The sequence below is a fragment of the Haliotis asinina genome, chromosome 9 (assembly GCF_037392515.1).
Source record: "Haliotis asinina isolate JCU_RB_2024 chromosome 9, JCU_Hal_asi_v2, whole genome shotgun sequence".
Lineage (NCBI taxonomy): Eukaryota > Metazoa > Mollusca > Gastropoda > Lepetellida > Haliotidae > Haliotis > Haliotis asinina.
In genome coordinates, this window is record NC_090288.1 from 22,527,818 (window position 1) to 22,545,907 (window position 18,090).

At 38.7% G+C, this 18,090-nt stretch overlaps 1 protein-coding gene across 1 annotated transcript in view; it reads left to right on the plus strand.

Annotated features, from left to right (window-relative positions):
* Positions 1-18,090, plus strand: part of LOC137297168 (leucine-rich repeat-containing protein 74B-like) — a 614,612-nt gene that overhangs the window by 132,197 nt on the left and 464,325 nt on the right. The window lies entirely within an intron of this gene.

The window sequence follows — 18,090 nt, forward strand, 5'->3', positions numbered from 1 at the left end:
TCCTTCAGACTTGTCGGGACAAAGGTGAAATGTATCCCCATCACTCCATATACATGTCACATGTCAAAATTAATAACCACATAATTCTTACGAATACCCAAGATAGCATTAATGTTGTAATGTACAGGGTAATCTGCTGTATATTGCTGTGTATAAGCCACTCTGACCCCCCACAATGAGTTGCAGGGAACTCAAACTACAGGTGCAATCTTGGATGGAAAATGTAAGAGTAGTATTTATGGTGGGGGTATGAGTACAATGAACTTATTCATGGGCTTTCTTTGGGCTCTAGTGGTGTGCATCTCATATTTTGTTTTTCGTATTTTATTGGGTTTTTTTTTTAGCAACTTTTGAACGGAGGAGGAGGTAACTCTAAAGCACTTCTGCTGCCGAAATATTCAAAGTGCTAAACATTTATGATGTGAAATGTGACCCATAATAATTATTATTCAGAACAATAAATGTTGTGACCCAATAATAATTATTGCTTAATAATACAATTTACAGAAAATAGACTGTCGTAACAATATGTTTAGAGAAATTTGAACCTAGATAAACTTTGTGGAATTTGCTCTCCTAGCAAAATAGGAGATTAAGTCTATCCACTTCTCTACAAAACGGACAATAATCTTTTTGATGATATAGTTGACACGTTGCATAGTGATCATGAATCAGAAGGTAGATGGTGAGAATGAAGTTGATGTAGTCATCTTCAAGTTAAATGCTTACTTCAACAATGAAGACAAATTTGGTCCCAAAGTGAACAAGGTTCTTTGCAGGACAATAAATGAAGGACAGAGATCTCAGCTGAATCTCCAAGCACTAAACCAGACAAAGGATAAATACCAGAAGCCAGAAAACTGTCATAATTTGACTGTTCCCAGAGTGAACAATCAAGTGTGGAATCAGGTCAAACCTCAAACCAGATCCATAGACTCCAAGCTTCAAAATGTTCAAAGCCTCTTGGCAAAGGCTTTATGTCCTATTCTGGAACTCACAGATGAAGTGATGAATGCTTCTAAAGAAAAGAAGCAACAGATCAATTTTTGTGATTCTCGACACCTTTTGTCAGTTGTCTTTGTGGAGCTAACAAATCACATGAAGGACACATTTAAGCGTGAGCTCAAATAGCTTACAAACAGCTATGTGCATATAGCAATTCTGTCACTGATCAGCTTTTGCTCTTGCGAAACAAATAAAGGACATTTATGAAGCAGAAACCCTCCCTGCCAAATTAAACGATGGTGACCAGACCAGTCATCATGGAAACAATAGACGGCTACCAACAGCAGAAAAAGCAGTAGAATGCACTATATCTGCCCCAACTGAAGAGGTGAGAGATCTCTGTGACACCTAAATGCATACACCAGATAACTTTAAACCTGGCTATACGACCTCCTGTTGTTATCAGTGGCAAAAACTAACTTCTGATTTTGGATACTGTCCGTGAGGGCTATAAAATTGAATTTGAACTACAATGGGATAACCAAAAGTTTTGAGCCTCGCTCTGAAAAAGCAAGATGAAATGAGATTTTAAGCTTCCTCATTTTCATAATTTACCGTATTTGGCCTAGTCACAAAATCTACTATAAATAGTGGCTTCTCACCTGATGTTCTCGTTTGACGGGTAGCTACACCTGTATGTTGCTGTGTGTGGAGAAGGTCTGTGAGTGGGGCAGAGCCAAGGACATCTAGGAGCGAATTCAGCTTCGTGTTGGTGGCTAGAGACAGGATGGCTGCTTGGTCCTCGGTGTGAACGGCGACAGCAGCGTTTTGTAGATTTAGGTATTTGATTTTGTCCACAAGTTTTTCTAAGAGTTTTCTCTGCGCCATTTAAAGTCCAAGTTCTGAAATATCTGTAGCGGTGTGTTGCGCAGTGGAATTGTTAAACAAATTTTGTAAGTACTAAATATGAAAAAAAGAAATGTGCTCAAGTAAATTGTAACTAAACAATGATATTGCCACTCCGACCAACAAACTAAAAAATGACACCTTTTTCCACCCCGTCCACCAAACTAAATATTGACACCTTTTTTGACTGTCCACCAAACTAAGTTGACTAGATAAGTTATCTGAATTTACACAACTGTTTCAAACTATGAACAATGCCCGAATATGGCAACTATTTGTCTTAATTCTCAACAGTGCAGACCCCCACTCTACTTTTCGACCCTACATCTTGCCGTCCAAAGCGCATATACATGACCCTGCACATGCAAAAAACTCAAAATGCACGAGTCGTGAAAGTTGCGTTTTGATGCGATGTTCATGTTTCTTGAAAAGGTGTGGTTTGGCTTTTGTTTTTCACATATCAAAATTATGAACTAATGTAACCGCATTCTCTTCTGAACATGGTGAGTTGCCCAAGTTGTTGTGGTGACTCAAACTCCTCATCCAGGAGAATGTCTACTGTGTTTTCGTTAAGACCTTTACTTTGTAGCCACTGGGTAAAACTCTTGGCCATGGTGCGCTCACTGTCCGCCAGCTGATGTGGGGTCTCGCCTACTGCTGCACATGAAGGGACACTCAGGTGTTTCTGCCCACTTCCGAAAGCAGCTGAGTTAAACACAAAATAATAGTTCCGTTATTTTCCTCCGTAAATTTGCGTGATCATTGATCCTATGGTTTTTTAATGGGGCATCATATTTCATGTGCAGCTTATTGATGTCTATCGGACGTGTTATAAATTTTGTTGGTGATGATGTTTTTACCCAAGTATTGTTTTCCCTGCCAACCAAAGGTGAAGACCACAAGTCTTTCTTGTTTATCTCTGACATGGAAAGACACATCTTAACCATCCTCCTTGGATATCATTTTTTCTAGCGTTTTGTCCAACTCCACCTTATAATACATCAGTCAGGTTATAAAACTAATATAATAGAATCTGCCATAACCCAAACAGAATGATATGACTGTCGGGTAAAATACCATGAGAATTTCAAATGTCGTCCTAGTTTTTATATAAAAGTTATACATTTAATTTGCTTTAATTTCATTTATCATGTTGCTTGATTTTGCCACCACATAAGTCACGTATTGGTCTGTTTTCAGCATGACTTTGTTGTGTTTTGTTTCAGCAAGCTGTTTTTTTCGCATATTCTCGCTCAGGTTTGGTGTGAATCACATCATTTTCTTGAACGAATCCCAATCCATACAGTGAAATAAGGCAAGCCATGGCGTCCATTCCCTTAGGACTTTATCCATCAGCAACCAAATACCATGTTTCATATGATGTCCCAAAAATGCAAAGTACGATAACAAGTCTCTTTTTTTTTGTGATTTCTTTATTTGCGCTGCAATGGTCTAGGGATGACCAATGTCAGTTGTTCCTCAAACTTCTCATGAAATGCTCGCAACCACGATAACAGCTCGAACTGCAAACAATGTATATTTTTGTTTGCATACATCTTGCACCTCGAACTACAAACAACGTCCATTTTTTGTTTGAATGCATTTTCACCCCGAACTACAAACGATGTATATTTTTTGTCTGCATGTATCTCTAACTGAGGTACACCCACATCTAGATGAAACACTTTTTGTCTGCATGCATTTTAGATTACGAACGATGTATGTTTTTCATCTGTTGTCTCCACTCCATCTACAATCAGGCTCTTTTTCCATTGCATTGGGGTTGCCTAAGGTCATAGTACCCTACAGATTTTAAGGCTCCACTAATACCTCTTAAATCTTTCAGTTCTTCATTTACTTTGTCAGATACCAATTGTTTTATATCTTCAACGTCTATGTTTCTTTGAACTTCCATCTTCCACCCTCTCATATATTTTCCTATAGCACGCTCAGTACGTGTGAATTGTAATTCTATAAGTTGTTGTTCCTTTAGTAATTCAGTGAGCTCAGACTTCCTCATACGTAAATACCCCCTCATTCCATGGTCACGTGCTTGCTTTTTCAAATCTTTCACAGTAGGATGTTTTTGATATCTTATCCCTAATAAAGTTAGTAACTCTGACTTCCTCATACGAGAATACCCCTGCATACCACATTCACGTGCACGCTTCTTCAACTCACATACTGTAGCCATGATGTCAGGGTTTATACTATATGTGGATCATTTCTCTAATTGCTTGTCACTTTATCAATCGACCAGCTCTTAGCCGTCGCGCACTGGGTGACTCTGGTATCGATCGATTCACATTTAAACATCTGTTTAGTCTAGGAAATAGGGGAGCCCACAGAGGAGGCTACCCTCACAGGGGGCTTGTGTGAATGCAGACGGGTTGTGTCTGTTTTTGCAGAGTTTGTGAATGAGGGGGTCTAGATCCATGTTATTTATAAGTATATGGCTTATAGTGAATATGATTTGAACCCCCATTCTGTGAATTATCATTACACTTATGTTATGTTATGATGATTCACTATTATTACTATTGACTGTTGATTTATTATATACGTACATGAAGTATTCTTGCTTTCACTTAACTTTCACGTTTTGCTTGTTTGATCCAGTTAACCAGACGTCTTGCTATCCAGATGATTTTTGACTGAAACAAAAATGTCTGGATAAACAGGGTTCGATTGTATTTGATTTAATGTTTAAGTGTTCAAATCTGCTGTTGCCTGCTGTTTAATGGTATTCTTAAAAGGCTTGAAGCAACATCTGCATGTTCATCCTTTGATGTATTGGTATAAAATATGTCTCTATCGTGACTCCTGCGATGAAGGAACTTTTATTTCTTTAGAAAATGTTAAAACCTGCTTTGAGAATACAATGCCAATCATAATCCAATGCTTGTTTGATTGGCATTCTTACAATACAACTTCACAGATACTGATTTCTTGTTGATGCATAGTGGGGACTCTCCATGTTTATTCCGATACTATTATCAATATAATAGTTACTACAGCCAGGTGAAAGGAAGTATATGCGCAAAGTATCAAGCAGCAAATTAACAAAGGTAATTTAGGAAATAGCACATCGTTGGATGGGGCCAACAGAAGAGTAATATCAACAAATTGTAAAGAGGCAGATAGGATGCAAACTGTACAGCTAATTAACTCCACTATGACAAAGTCGAAACCCACTCCATTGTCCAAGTGATGGAATCAGTCAACATTCAATAAGGTTGTTAATCCTGAAGGATGTATATCGAACTGCCGCTCTATGCAATAAACAGGGAGTTAAGTGGTATAATTAACAATTAAAGCTTTATTAAAGTTTGATACAACCGGGTCCTGACCTCTGTCTGAAATTAAGATCCATGGAGCACCATACCGACAAAGTATTTCTCTTACGAAAACATCTGCTACCTCTGAAGCCTCTTAGGTTCTGAGGGGAAAGCTTCACACCATCTTGATGCTGCATCAGTGATGACCAGAATGTACTTGTACTTGTCTGGTATTGCTTGCAAGCAACCAAGGATGTCAAGATGCCATCGGGTGAAGATCTCTTCCACAGACAGTGGGCGTAGGGGTGCATTATTGACACCTAAATGCATACACCAGATAACTTTAAACCTGGCTATACGACCTCCTGTTGTTATCAGTGGCAAAAACTAACTTCTGATTTTGGATACTGTCCGTGAGGGCTATAAAATTGAATTTGAACTACAATGGGATAACCAAAAGTTTTGAGCCTCGCTCTGAAAAAGCAAGATGAAATGAGATTTTAAGCTTCCTCATTTTCATAATTTACCGTATTTGGCCTAGTCACAAAATCTACTATAAATAGTGGCTTCTCACCTGATGTTCTCGTTTGACGGGTAGCTACACCTGTATGTTGCTGTGTGTGGAGAAGGTCTGTGAGTGGGGCAGAGCCAAGGACATCTAGGAGCGAATTCAGCTTCGTGTTGGTGGCTAGAGACAGGATGGCTGCTTGGTCCTCGGTGTGAACGGCGACAGCAGCGTTTTGTAGATTTAGGTATTTGATTTTGTCCACAAGTTTTTCTAAGAGTTTTCTCTGCGCCATTTAAAGTCCAAGTTCTGAAATATCTGTAGCGGTGTGTTGCGCAGTGGAATTGTTAAACAAATTTTGTAAGTACTAAATATGAAAAAAAGAAATGTGCTCAAGTAAATTGTAACTAAACAATGATATTGCCACTCCGACCAACAAACTAAAAAATGACACCTTTTTCCACCCCGTCCACCAAACTAAATATTGACACCTTTTTTGACTGTCCACCAAACTAAGTTGACTAGATAAGTTATCTGAATTTACACAACTGTTTCAAACTATGAACAATGCCCGAATATGGCAACTATTTGTCTTAATTCTCAACAGTGCAGACCCCCACTCTACTTTTCGACCCTACATCTTGCCGTCCAAAGCGCATATACATGACCCTGCACATGCAAAAAACTCAAAATGCACGAGTCGTGAAAGTTGCGTTTTGATGCGATGTTCATGTTTCTTGAAAAGGTGTGGTTTGGCTTTTGTTTTTCACATATCAAAATTATGAACTAATGTAACCGCATTCTCTTCTGAACATGGTGAGTTGCCCAAGTTGTTGTGGTGACTCAAACTCCTCATCCAGGAGAATGTCTACTGTGTTTTCGTTAAGACCTTTACTTTGTAGCCACTGGGTAAAACTCTTGGCCATGGTGCGCTCACTGTCCGCCAGCTGATGTGGGGTCTCGCCTACTGCTGCACATGAAGGGACACTCAGGTGTTTCTGCCCACTTCCGAAAGCAGCTGAGTTAAACACAAAATAATAGTTCCGTTATTTTCCTCCGTAAATTTGCGTGATCATTGATCCTATGGTTTTTTAATGGGGCATCATATTTCATGTGCAGCTTATTGATGTCTATCGGACGTGTTATAAATTTTGTTGGTGATGATGTTTTTACCCAAGTATTGTTTTCCCTGCCAACCAAAGGTGAAGACCACAAGTCTTTCTTGTTTATCTCTGACATGGAAAGACACATCTTAACCATCCTCCTTGGATATCATTTTTTCTAGCGTTTTGTCCAACTCCACCTTATAATACATCAGTCAGGTTATAAAACTAATATAATAGAATCTGCCATAACCCAAACAGAATGATATGACTGTCGGGTAAAATACCATGAGAATTTCAAATGTCGTCCTAGTTTTTATATAAAAGTTATACATTTAATTTGCTTTAATTTCATTTATCATGTTGCTTGATTTTGCCACCACATAAGTCACGTATTGGTCTGTTTTCAGCATGACTTTGTTGTGTTTTGTTTCAGCAAGCTGTTTTTTTCGCATATTCTCGCTCAGGTTTGGTGTGAATCACATCATTTTCTTGAACGAATCCCAATCCATACAGTGAAATAAGGCAAGCCATGGCGTCCATTCCCTTAGGACTTTATCCATCAGCAACCAAATACCATGTTTCATATGATGTCCCAAAAATGCAAAGTACGATAACAAGTCTCTTTTTTTTTGTGATTTCTTTATTTGCGCTGCAATGGTCTAGGGATGACCAATGTCAGTTGTTCCTCAAACTTCTCATGAAATGCTCGCAACCACGATAACAGCTCGAACTGCAAACAATGTATATTTTTGTTTGCATACATCTTGCACCTCGAACTACAAACAACGTCCATTTTTTGTTTGAATGCATTTTCACCCCGAACTACAAACGATGTATATTTTTTGTCTGCATGTATCTCTAACTGAGGTACACCCACATCTAGATGAAACACTTTTTGTCTGCATGCATTTTAGATTACGAACGATGTATGTTTTTCATCTGTTGTCTCCACTCCATCTACAATCAGGCTCTTTTTCCATTGCATTGGGGTTGCCTAAGGTCATAGTACCCTACAGATTTTAAGGCTCCACTAATACCTCTTAAATCTTTCAGTTCTTCATTTACTTTGTCAAATACCAATTGTTTTATATCTTCAACGTCTATGTTTCTTTGAACTTCCATCTTCCACCCTCTCATATATTTTCCTATAGCACGCTCAGTACGTGTGAATTGTAATTCTATAAGTTGTTGTTCCTTTAGTAATTCAGTGAGCTCAGACTTCCTCATACGTAAATACCCCCTCATTCCATGGTCACGTGCTTGCTTTTTCAAATCTTTCACAGTAGGATGTTTTTGATATCTTATCCCTAATAAAGTTAGTAACTCTGACTTCCTCATACGAGAATACCCCTGCATACCACATTCACGTGCACGCTTCTTCAACTCACATACTGTAGCCATGATGTCAGGGTTTATACTATATGTGGATCATTTCTCTAATTGCTTGTCACTTTATCAATCGACCAGCTCTTAGCCGTCGCGCACTGGGTGACTCTGGTATCGATCGATTCACATTTAAACATCTGTTTAGTCTAGGAAATAGGGGAGCCCACAGAGGAGGCTACCCTCACAGGGGGCTTGTGTGAATGCAGACGGGTTGTGTCTGTTTTTGCAGAGTTTGTGAATGAGGGGGTCTAGATCCATGTTATTTATAAGTATATGGCTTATAGTGAATATGATTTGAACCCCCATTCTGTGAATTATCATTACACTTATGTTATGTTATGATGATTCACTATTATTACTATTGACTGTTGATTTATTATATACGTACATGAAGTATTCTTGCTTTCACTTAACTTTCACGTTTTGCTTGTTTGATCCAGTTAACCAGACGTCTCGCTATCCAGATGATTTTTGACTGAAACAAAAATGTCTGGATAAACAGGGTTCGATTGTATTTGATTTAACGTTTAAGTGTTCAAATCTGCTGTTGCCTGCTGTTTAATGGTATTCTTAAAAGGCTTGAAGCAACATCTGCATGTTCATCCTTTGATGTATTGGTATAAAATATGTCTCTATCGTGACTCCTGCGATGAAGGAACTTTTATTTCTTTAGAAAATGTTAAAACCTGCTTTGAGAATACAATGCCAATCATAATCCAATGCTTGTTTGATTGGCATTCTTACAATACAACTTCACAGATACTGATTTCTTGTTGATGCATAGTGGGGACTCTCCATGTTTATTCCGATACTATTATCAATATAATAGTTACTACAGCCAGGTGAAAGGAAGTATATGCGCAAAGTATCAAGCAGCAAATTAACAAAGGTAATTTAGGAAATAGCACATCGTTGGATGGGGCCAACAGAAGAGTAATATCAACAAATTGTAAAGAGGCAGATAGGATGCAAACTGTACAGCTAATTAACTCCACTATGACAAAGTCGAAACCCACTCCATTGTCCAAGTGATGGAATCAGTCAACATTCAATAAGGTTGTTAATCCTGAAGGATGTATATCGAACTGCCGCTCTATGCAATAAACAGGGAGTTAAGTGGTATAATTAACAATTAAAGCTTTATTAAAGTTTGATACAACCGGGTCCTGACCTCTGTCTGAAATTAAGATCCATGGAGCACCATACCGACAAAGTATTTCTCTTACGAAAACATCTGCTACCTCTGAAGCCTCTTAGGTTCTGAGGGGAAAGCTTCACACCATCTTGATGCTGCATCAGTGATGACCAGAATGTACTTGTACTTGTCTGGTATTGCTTGCAAGCAACCAAGGATGTCAAGATGCCATCGGGTGAAGATCTCTTCCACAGACAGTGGGCGTAGGGGTGCATTATTGACACCTAAATGCATACACCAGATAACTTTAAACCTGGCTATACGACCTCCTGTTGTTATCAGTGGCAAAAACTAACTTCTGATTTTGGATACTGTCCGTGAGGGCTATAAAATTGAATTTGAACTACAATGGGATAACCAAAAGTTTTGAGCCTCGCTCTGAAAAAGCAAGATGAAATGAGATTTTAAGCTTCCTCATTTTCATAATTTACCGTATTTGGCCTAGTCACAAAATCTACTATAAATAGTGGCTTCTCACCTGATGTTCTCGTTTGACGGGTAGCTACACCTGTATGTTGCTGTGTGTGGAGAAGGTCTGTGAGTGGGGCAGAGCCAAGGACATCTAGGAGCGAATTCAGCTTCGTGTTGGTGGCTAGAGACAGGATGGCTGCTTGGTCCTCGGTGTGAACGGCGACAGCAGCGTTTTGTAGATTTAGGTATTTGATTTTGTCCACAAGTTTTTCTAAGAGTTTTCTCTGCGCCATTTAAAGTCCAAGTTCTGAAATATCTGTAGCGGTGTGTTGCGCAGTGGAATTGTTAAACAAATTTTGTAAGTACTAAATATGAAAAAAAGAAATGTGCTCAAGTAAATTGTAACTAAACAATGATATTGCCACTCCGACCAACAAACTAAAAAATGACACCTTTTTCCACCCCGTCCACCAAACTAAATATTGACACCTTTTTTGACTGTCCACCAAACTAAGTTGACTAGATAAGTTATCTGAATTTACACAACTGTTTCAAACTATGAACAATGCCCGAATATGGCAACTATTTGTCTTAATTCTCAACAGTGCAGACCCCCACTCTACTTTTCGACCCTACATCTTGCCGTCCAAAGCGCATATACATGACCCTGCACATGCAAAAAACTCAAAATGCACGAGTCGTGAAAGTTGCGTTTTGATGCGATGTTCATGTTTCTTGAAAAGGTGTGGTTTGGCTTTTGTTTTTCACATATCAAAATTATGAACTAATGTAACCGCATTCTCTTCTGAACATGGTGAGTTGCCCAAGTTGTTGTGGTGACTCAAACTCCTCATCCAGGAGAATGTCTACTGTGTTTTCGTTAAGACCTTTACTTTGTAGCCACTGGGTAAAACTCTTGGCCATGGTGCGCTCACTGTCCGCCAGCTGATGTGGGGTCTTGCCTACTGCTGCACATGAAGGGACACTCAGGTGTTTCTGCCCACTTCCGAAAGCAGCTGAGTTAAACACAAAATAATAGTTCCGTTATTTTCCTCCGTAAATTTGCGTGATCATTGATCCTATGGTTTTTTAATGGGGCATCATATTTCATGTGCAGCTTATTGATGTCTATCGGACGTGTTATAAATTTTGTTGGTGATGATGTTTTTACCCAAGTATTGTTTTCCCTGCCAACCAAAGGTGAAGACCACAAGTCTTTCTTGTTTATCTCTGACATGGAAAGACACATCTTAACCATCCTCCTTGGATATCATTTTTTCTAGCGTTTTGTCCAACTCCACCTTATAATACATCAGTCAGGTTATAAAACTAATATAATAGAATCTGCCATAACCCAAACAGAATGATATGACTGTCGGGTAAAATACCATGAGAATTTCAAATGTCGTCCTAGTTTTTATATAAAAGTTATACATTTAATTTGCTTTAATTTCATTTATCATGTTGCTTGATTTTGCCACCACATAAGTCACGTATTGGTCTGTTTTCAGCATGACTTTGTTGTGTTTTGTTTCAGCAAGCTGTTTTTTTCGCATATTCTCGCTCAGGTTTGGTGTGAATCACATCATTTTCTTGAACGAATCCCAATCCATACAGTGAAATAAGGCAAGCCATGGCGTCCATTCCCTTAGGACTTTATCCATCAGCAACCAAATACCATGTTTCATATGATGTCCCAAAAATGCAAAGTACGATAACAAGTCTCTTTTTTTTTGTGATTTCTTTATTTGCGCTGCAATGGTCTAGGGATGACCAATGTCAGTTGTTCCTCAAACTTCTCATGAAATGCTCGCAACCACGATAACAGCTCGAACTGCAAACAATGTATATTTTTGTTTGCATACATCTTGCACCTCGAACTACAAACAACGTCCATTTTTTGTTTGGATGCATTTTCACCCCGAACTACAAACGATGTATATTTTTTGTCTGCATGTATCTCTAACTGAGGTACACCCACATCTAGATGAAACACTTTTTGTCTGCATGCATTTTAGATTACGAACGATGTATGTTTTTCATCTGTTGTCTCCACTCCATCTACAATCAGGCTCTTTTTCCATTGCATTGGGGTTGCCTAAGGTCATAGTACCCTACAGATTTTAAGGCTCCACTAATACCTCTTAAATCTTTCAGTTCTTCATTTACTTTGTCAAATACCAATTGTTTTATATCTTCAACGTCTATGTTTCTTTGAACTTCCATCTTCCACCCTCTCATATATTTTCCTATAGCACGCTCAGTACGTGTGAATTGTAATTCTATAAGTTGTTGTTCCTTTAGTAATTCAGTGAGCTCAGACTTCCTCATACGTAAATACCCCCTCATTCCATGGTCACGTGCTTGCTTTTTCAAATCTTTCACAGTAGGATGTTTTTGATATCTTATCCCTAATAAAGTTAGTAACTCTGACTTCCTCATACGAGAATACCCCTGCATACCACATTCACGTGCACGCTTCTTCAACTCACATACTGTAGCCATGATGTCAGGGTTTATACTATATGTGGATCATTTCTCTAATTGCTTGTCACTTTATCAATCGACCAGCTCTTAGTCGTCGCGCACTGGGTGACTCTGGTATCGATCGATTCACATTTAAACATCTGTTTAGTCTAGGAAATAGGGGAGCCCACAGAGGAGGCTACCCTCACAGGGGGCTTGTGTGAATGCAGACGGGTTGTGTCTGTTTTTGCAGAGTTTGTGAATGAGGGGGTCTAGATCCATGTTATTTATAAGTATATGGCTTATAGTGAATATGATTTGAACCCCCATTCTGTGAATTATCATTACACTTATGTTATGTTATGATGATTCACTATTATTACTATTGACTGTTGATTTATTATATACGTACATGAAGTATTCTTGCTTTCACTTAACTTTCACGTTTTGCTTGTTTGATCCAGTTAACCAGACGTCTCGCTATCCAGATGATTTTTGACTGAAACAAAAATGTCTGGATAAACAGGGTTCGATTGTATTTGATTTAACGTTTAAGTGTTCAAATCTGCTGTTGCCTGCTGTTTAATGGTATTCTTAAAAGGCTTGAAGCAACATCTGCATGTTCATCCTTTGATGTATTGGTATAAAATATGTCTCTATCGTGACTCCTGCGATGAAGGAACTTTTATTTCTTTAGAAAATGTTAAAACCTGCTTTGAGAATACAATGCCAATCATAATCCAATGCTTGTTTGATTGGCATTCTTACAATACAACTTCACAGATACTGATTTCTTGTTGATGCATAGTGGGGACTCTCCATGTTTATTCCGATACTATTATCAATATAATAGTTACTACAGCCAGGTGAAAGGAAGTATATGCGCAAAGTATCAAGCAGCAAATTAACAAAGGTAATTTAGGAAATAGCACATCGTTGGATGGGGCCAACAGAAGAGTAATATCAACAAATTGTAAAGAGGCAGATAGGATGCAAACTGTACAGCTAATTAACTCCACTATGACAAAGTCGAAACCCACTCCATTGTCCAAGTGATGGAATCAGTCAACATTCAATAAGGTTGTTAATCCTGAAGGATGTATATCGAACTGCCGCTCTATGCAATAAACAGGGAGTTAAGTGGTATAATTAACAATTAAAGCTTTATTAAAGTTTGATACAACCGGGTCCTGACCTCTGTCTGAAATTAAGATCCATGGAGCACCATACCGACAAAGTATTTCTCTTACGAAAACATCTGCTACCTCTGAAGCCTCTTAGGTTCTGAGGGGAAAGCTTCACACCATCTTGATGCTGCATCAGTGATGACCAGAATGTACTTGTACTTGTCTGGTATTGCTTGCAAGCAACCAAGGATGTCAAGATGCCATCGGGTGAAGATCTCTTCCACAGACAGTGGGCGTAGGGGTGCATTATTGACACCTAAATGCATACACCAGATAACTTTAAACCTGGCTATACGACCTCCTGTTGTTATCAGTGGCAAAAACTAACTTCTGATTTTGGATACTGTCCGTGAGGGCTATAAAATTGAATTTGAACTACAATGGGATAACCAAAAGTTTTGAGCCTCGCTCTGAAAAAGCAAGATGAAATGAGATTTTAAGCTTCCTCATTTTCATAATTTACCGTATTTGGCCTAGTCACAAAATCTACTATAAATAGTGGCTTCTCACCTGATGTTCTCGTTTGACGGGTAGCTACACCTGTATGTTGCTGTGTGTGGAGAAGGTCTGTGAGTGGGGCAGAGCCAAGGACATCTAGGAGCGAATTCAGCTTCGTGTTGGTGGCTAGAGACAGGATGGCTGCTTGGTCCTCGGTGTGAACGGCGACAGCAGCGTTTTGTAGATTTAGGTATTTGATTTTGTCCACAAGTTTTTCTAAGAGTTTTCTCTGCGCCATTTAAAGTCCAAGTTCTGAAATATCTGTAGCGGTGTGTTGCGCAGTGGAATTGTTAAACAAATTTTGTAAGTACTAAATATGAAAAAAAGAAATGTGCTCAAGTAAATTGTAACTAAACAATGATATTGCCACTCCGACCAACAAACTAAAAAATGACACCTTTTTCCACCCCGTCCACCAAACTAAATATTGACACCTTTTTTGACTGTCCACCAAACTAAGTTGACTAGATAAGTTATCTGAATTTACACAACTGTTTCAAACTATGAACAATGCCCGAATATGGCAACTATTTGTCTTAATTCTCAACAGTGCAGACCCCCACTCTACTTTTCGACCCTACATCTTGCCGTCCAAAGCGCATATACATGACCCTGCACATGCAAAAAACTCAAAATGCACGAGTCGTGAAAGTTGCGTTTTGATGCGATGTTCATGTTTCTTGAAAAGGTGTGGTTTGGCTTTTGTTTTTCACATATCAAAATTATGAACTAATGTAACCGCATTCTCTTCTGAACATGGTGAGTTGCCCAAGTTGTTGTGGTGACTCAAACTCCTCATCCAGGAGAATGTCTACTGTGTTTTCGTTAAGACCTTTACTTTGTAGCCACTGGGTAAAACTCTTGGCCATGGTGCGCTCACTGTCCGCCAGCTGATGTGGGGTCTTGCCTACTGCTGCACATGAAGGGACACTCAGGTGTTTCTGCCCACTTCCGAAAGCAGCTGAGTTAAACACAAAATAATAGTTCCGTTATTTTCCTCCGTAAATTTGCGTGATCATTGATCCTATGGTTTTTTAATGGGGCATCATATTTCATGTGCAGCTTATTGATGTCTATCGGACGTGTTATAAATTTTGTTGGTGATGATGTTTTTACCCAAGTATTGTTTTCCCTGCCAACCAAAGGTGAAGACCACAAGTCTTTCTTGTTTATCTCTGACATGGAAAGACACATCTTAACCATCCTCCTTGGATATCATTTTTTCTAGCGTTTTGTCCAACTCCACCTTATAATACATCAGTCAGGTTATAAAACTAATATAATAGAATCTGCCATAACCCAAACAGAATGATATGACTGTCGGGTAAAATACCATGAGAATTTCAAATGTCGTCCTAGTTTTTATATAAAAGTTATACATTTAATTTGCTTTAATTTCATTTATCATGTTGCTTGATTTTGCCACCACATAAGTCACGTATTGGTCTGTTTTCAGCATGACTTTGTTGTGTTTTGTTCAGCAAGCTGTTTTTTTCGCATATTCTCGCTCAGGTTTGGTGTGAATCACATCATTTTCTTGAACGAATCCCAATCCATACAGTGAAATAAGGCAAGCCATGGCGTCCATTCCCTTAGGACTTTATCCATCAGCAACCAAATACCATGTTTCATATGATGTCCCAAAAATGCAAAGTACGATAACAAGTCTCTTTTTTTTTGTGATTTCTTTATTTGCGCTGCAATGGTCTAGGGATGACCAATGTCAGTTGTTCCTCAAACTTCTCATGAAATGCTCGCAACCACGATAACAGCTCGAACTGCAAACAATGTATATTTTTGTTTGCATACATCTTGCACCTCGAACTACAAACAACGTCCATTTTTTGTTTGGATGCATTTTCACCCCGAACTACAAACGATGTATATTTTTTGTCTGCATGTATCTCTAACTGAGGTACACCCACATCTAGATGAAACACTTTTTGTCTGCATGCATTTTAGATTACGAACGATGTATGTTTTTCATCTGTTGTCTCCACTCCATCTACAATCAGGCTCTTTTTCCATTGCATTGGGGTTGCCTAAGGTCATAGTACCCTACAGATTTTAAGGCTCCACTAATACCTCTTAAATCTTTCAGTTCTTCATTTACTTTGTCAAATACCAATTGTTTTATATCTTCAACGTCTATGTTTCTTTGAACTTCCATCTTCCACCCTCTCATATATTTTCCTATAGCACGCTCAGTACGTGTGAATTGTAATTCTATAAGTTGTTGTTCCTTTAGTAATTCAGTGAGCTCAGACTTCCTCATACGTAAATACCCCCTCATTCCATGGTCACGTGCTTGCTTTTTCAAATCTTTCACAGTAGGATGTTTTTGATATCTTATCCCTAATAAAGTTAGTAACTCTGACTTCCTCATACGAGAATACCCCTGCATACCACATTCACGTGCACGCTTCTTCAACTCACATACTGTAGCCATGATGTCAGGGTTTATACTATATGTGGATCATTTCTCTAATTGCTTGTCACTTTATCAATCGACCAGCTCTTAGCCGTCGCGCACTGGGTGACTCTGGTATCGATCGATTCACATTTAAACATCTGTTTAGTCTAGGAAATAGGGGAGCCCACAGAGGAGGCTACCCTCACAGGGGGCTTGTGTGAATGCAGACGGGTTGTGTCTGTTTTTGCAGAGTTTGTGAATGAGGGGGTCTAGATCCATGTTATTTATAAGTATATGGCTTATAGTGAATATGATTTGAACCCCCATTCTGTGAATTATCATTACACTTATGTTATGTTATGATGATTCACTATTATTACTATTGACTGTTGATTTATTATATACGTACATGAAGTATTCTTGCTTTCACTTAACTTTCACGTTTTGCTTGTTTGATCCAGTTAACCAGACGTCTCGCTATCCAGATGATTTTTGACTGAAACAAAAATGTCTGGATAAACAGGGTTCGATTGTATTTGATTTAACGTTTAAGTGTTCAAATCTGCTGTTGCCTGCTGTTTAATGGTATTCTTAAAAGGCTTGAAGCAACATCTGCATGTTCATCCTTTGATGTATTGGTATAAAATATGTCTCTATCGTGACTCCTGCGATGAAGGAACTTTTATTTCTTTAGAAAATGTTAAAACCTGCTTTGAGAATACAATGCCAATCATAATCCAATGCTTGTTTGATTGGCATTCTTACAATACAACTTCACAGATACTGATTTCTTGTTGATGCATAGTGGGGACTCTCCATGTTTATTCCGATACTATTATCAATATAATAGTTACTACAGCCAGGTGAAAGGAAGTATATGCGCAAAGTATCAAGCAGCAAATTAACAAAGGTAATTTAGGAAATAGCACATCGTTGGATGGGGCCAACAGAAGAGTAATATCAACAAATTGTAAAGAGGCAGATAGGATGCAAACTGTACAGCTAATTAACTCCACTATGACAAAGTCGAAACCCACTCCATTGTCCAAGTGATGGAATCAGTCAACATTCAATAAGGTTGTTAATCCTGAAGGATGTATATCGAACTGCCGCTCTATGCAATAAACAGGAAGTTAAGTGGTATAATTAACAATTAAAGCTTTATTAAAGTTTGATACAACCGGGTCCTGACCTCTGTCTGAAATTAAGGTCCATGGAGCACCATACCGACAAAGTATTTCTCTTACGAAAACATCTGCTACCTCTGAAGCCTCTTAGGTTCTGAGGGGAAAGCTTCACACCATCTTGATGCTGCATCAGTGATGACCAGAATGTACTTGTACATGTCTGGTATTGCTTGCAAGCAACCAAGGATGTCAAGATGCCATCGGGTGAAGATCTCTTCCACAGACAGTGGGCGTAGGGGTGCATTATTGACACCTAAATGCATACACCAGATAACTTTAAACCTGGCTATACGACCTCCTGTTGTTATCAGTGGCAAAAACTAACTTCTGATTTTGGATACTGTCCGTGAGGGCTATAAAATTGAATTTGAACTACAATGGGATAACCAAAAGTTTTGAGCCTCGCTCTGAAAAAGCAAGATGAAATGAGATTTTAAGCTTCCTCATTTTCATAATTTACCGTATTTGGCCTAGTCACAAAATCTACTATAAATAGTGGCTTCTCACCTGATGTTCTCGTTTGACGGGTAGCTACACCTGTATGTTGCTGTGTGTGGAGAAGGTCTGTGAGTGGGGCAGAGCCAAGGGCATCTAGGAGCGAATTCAG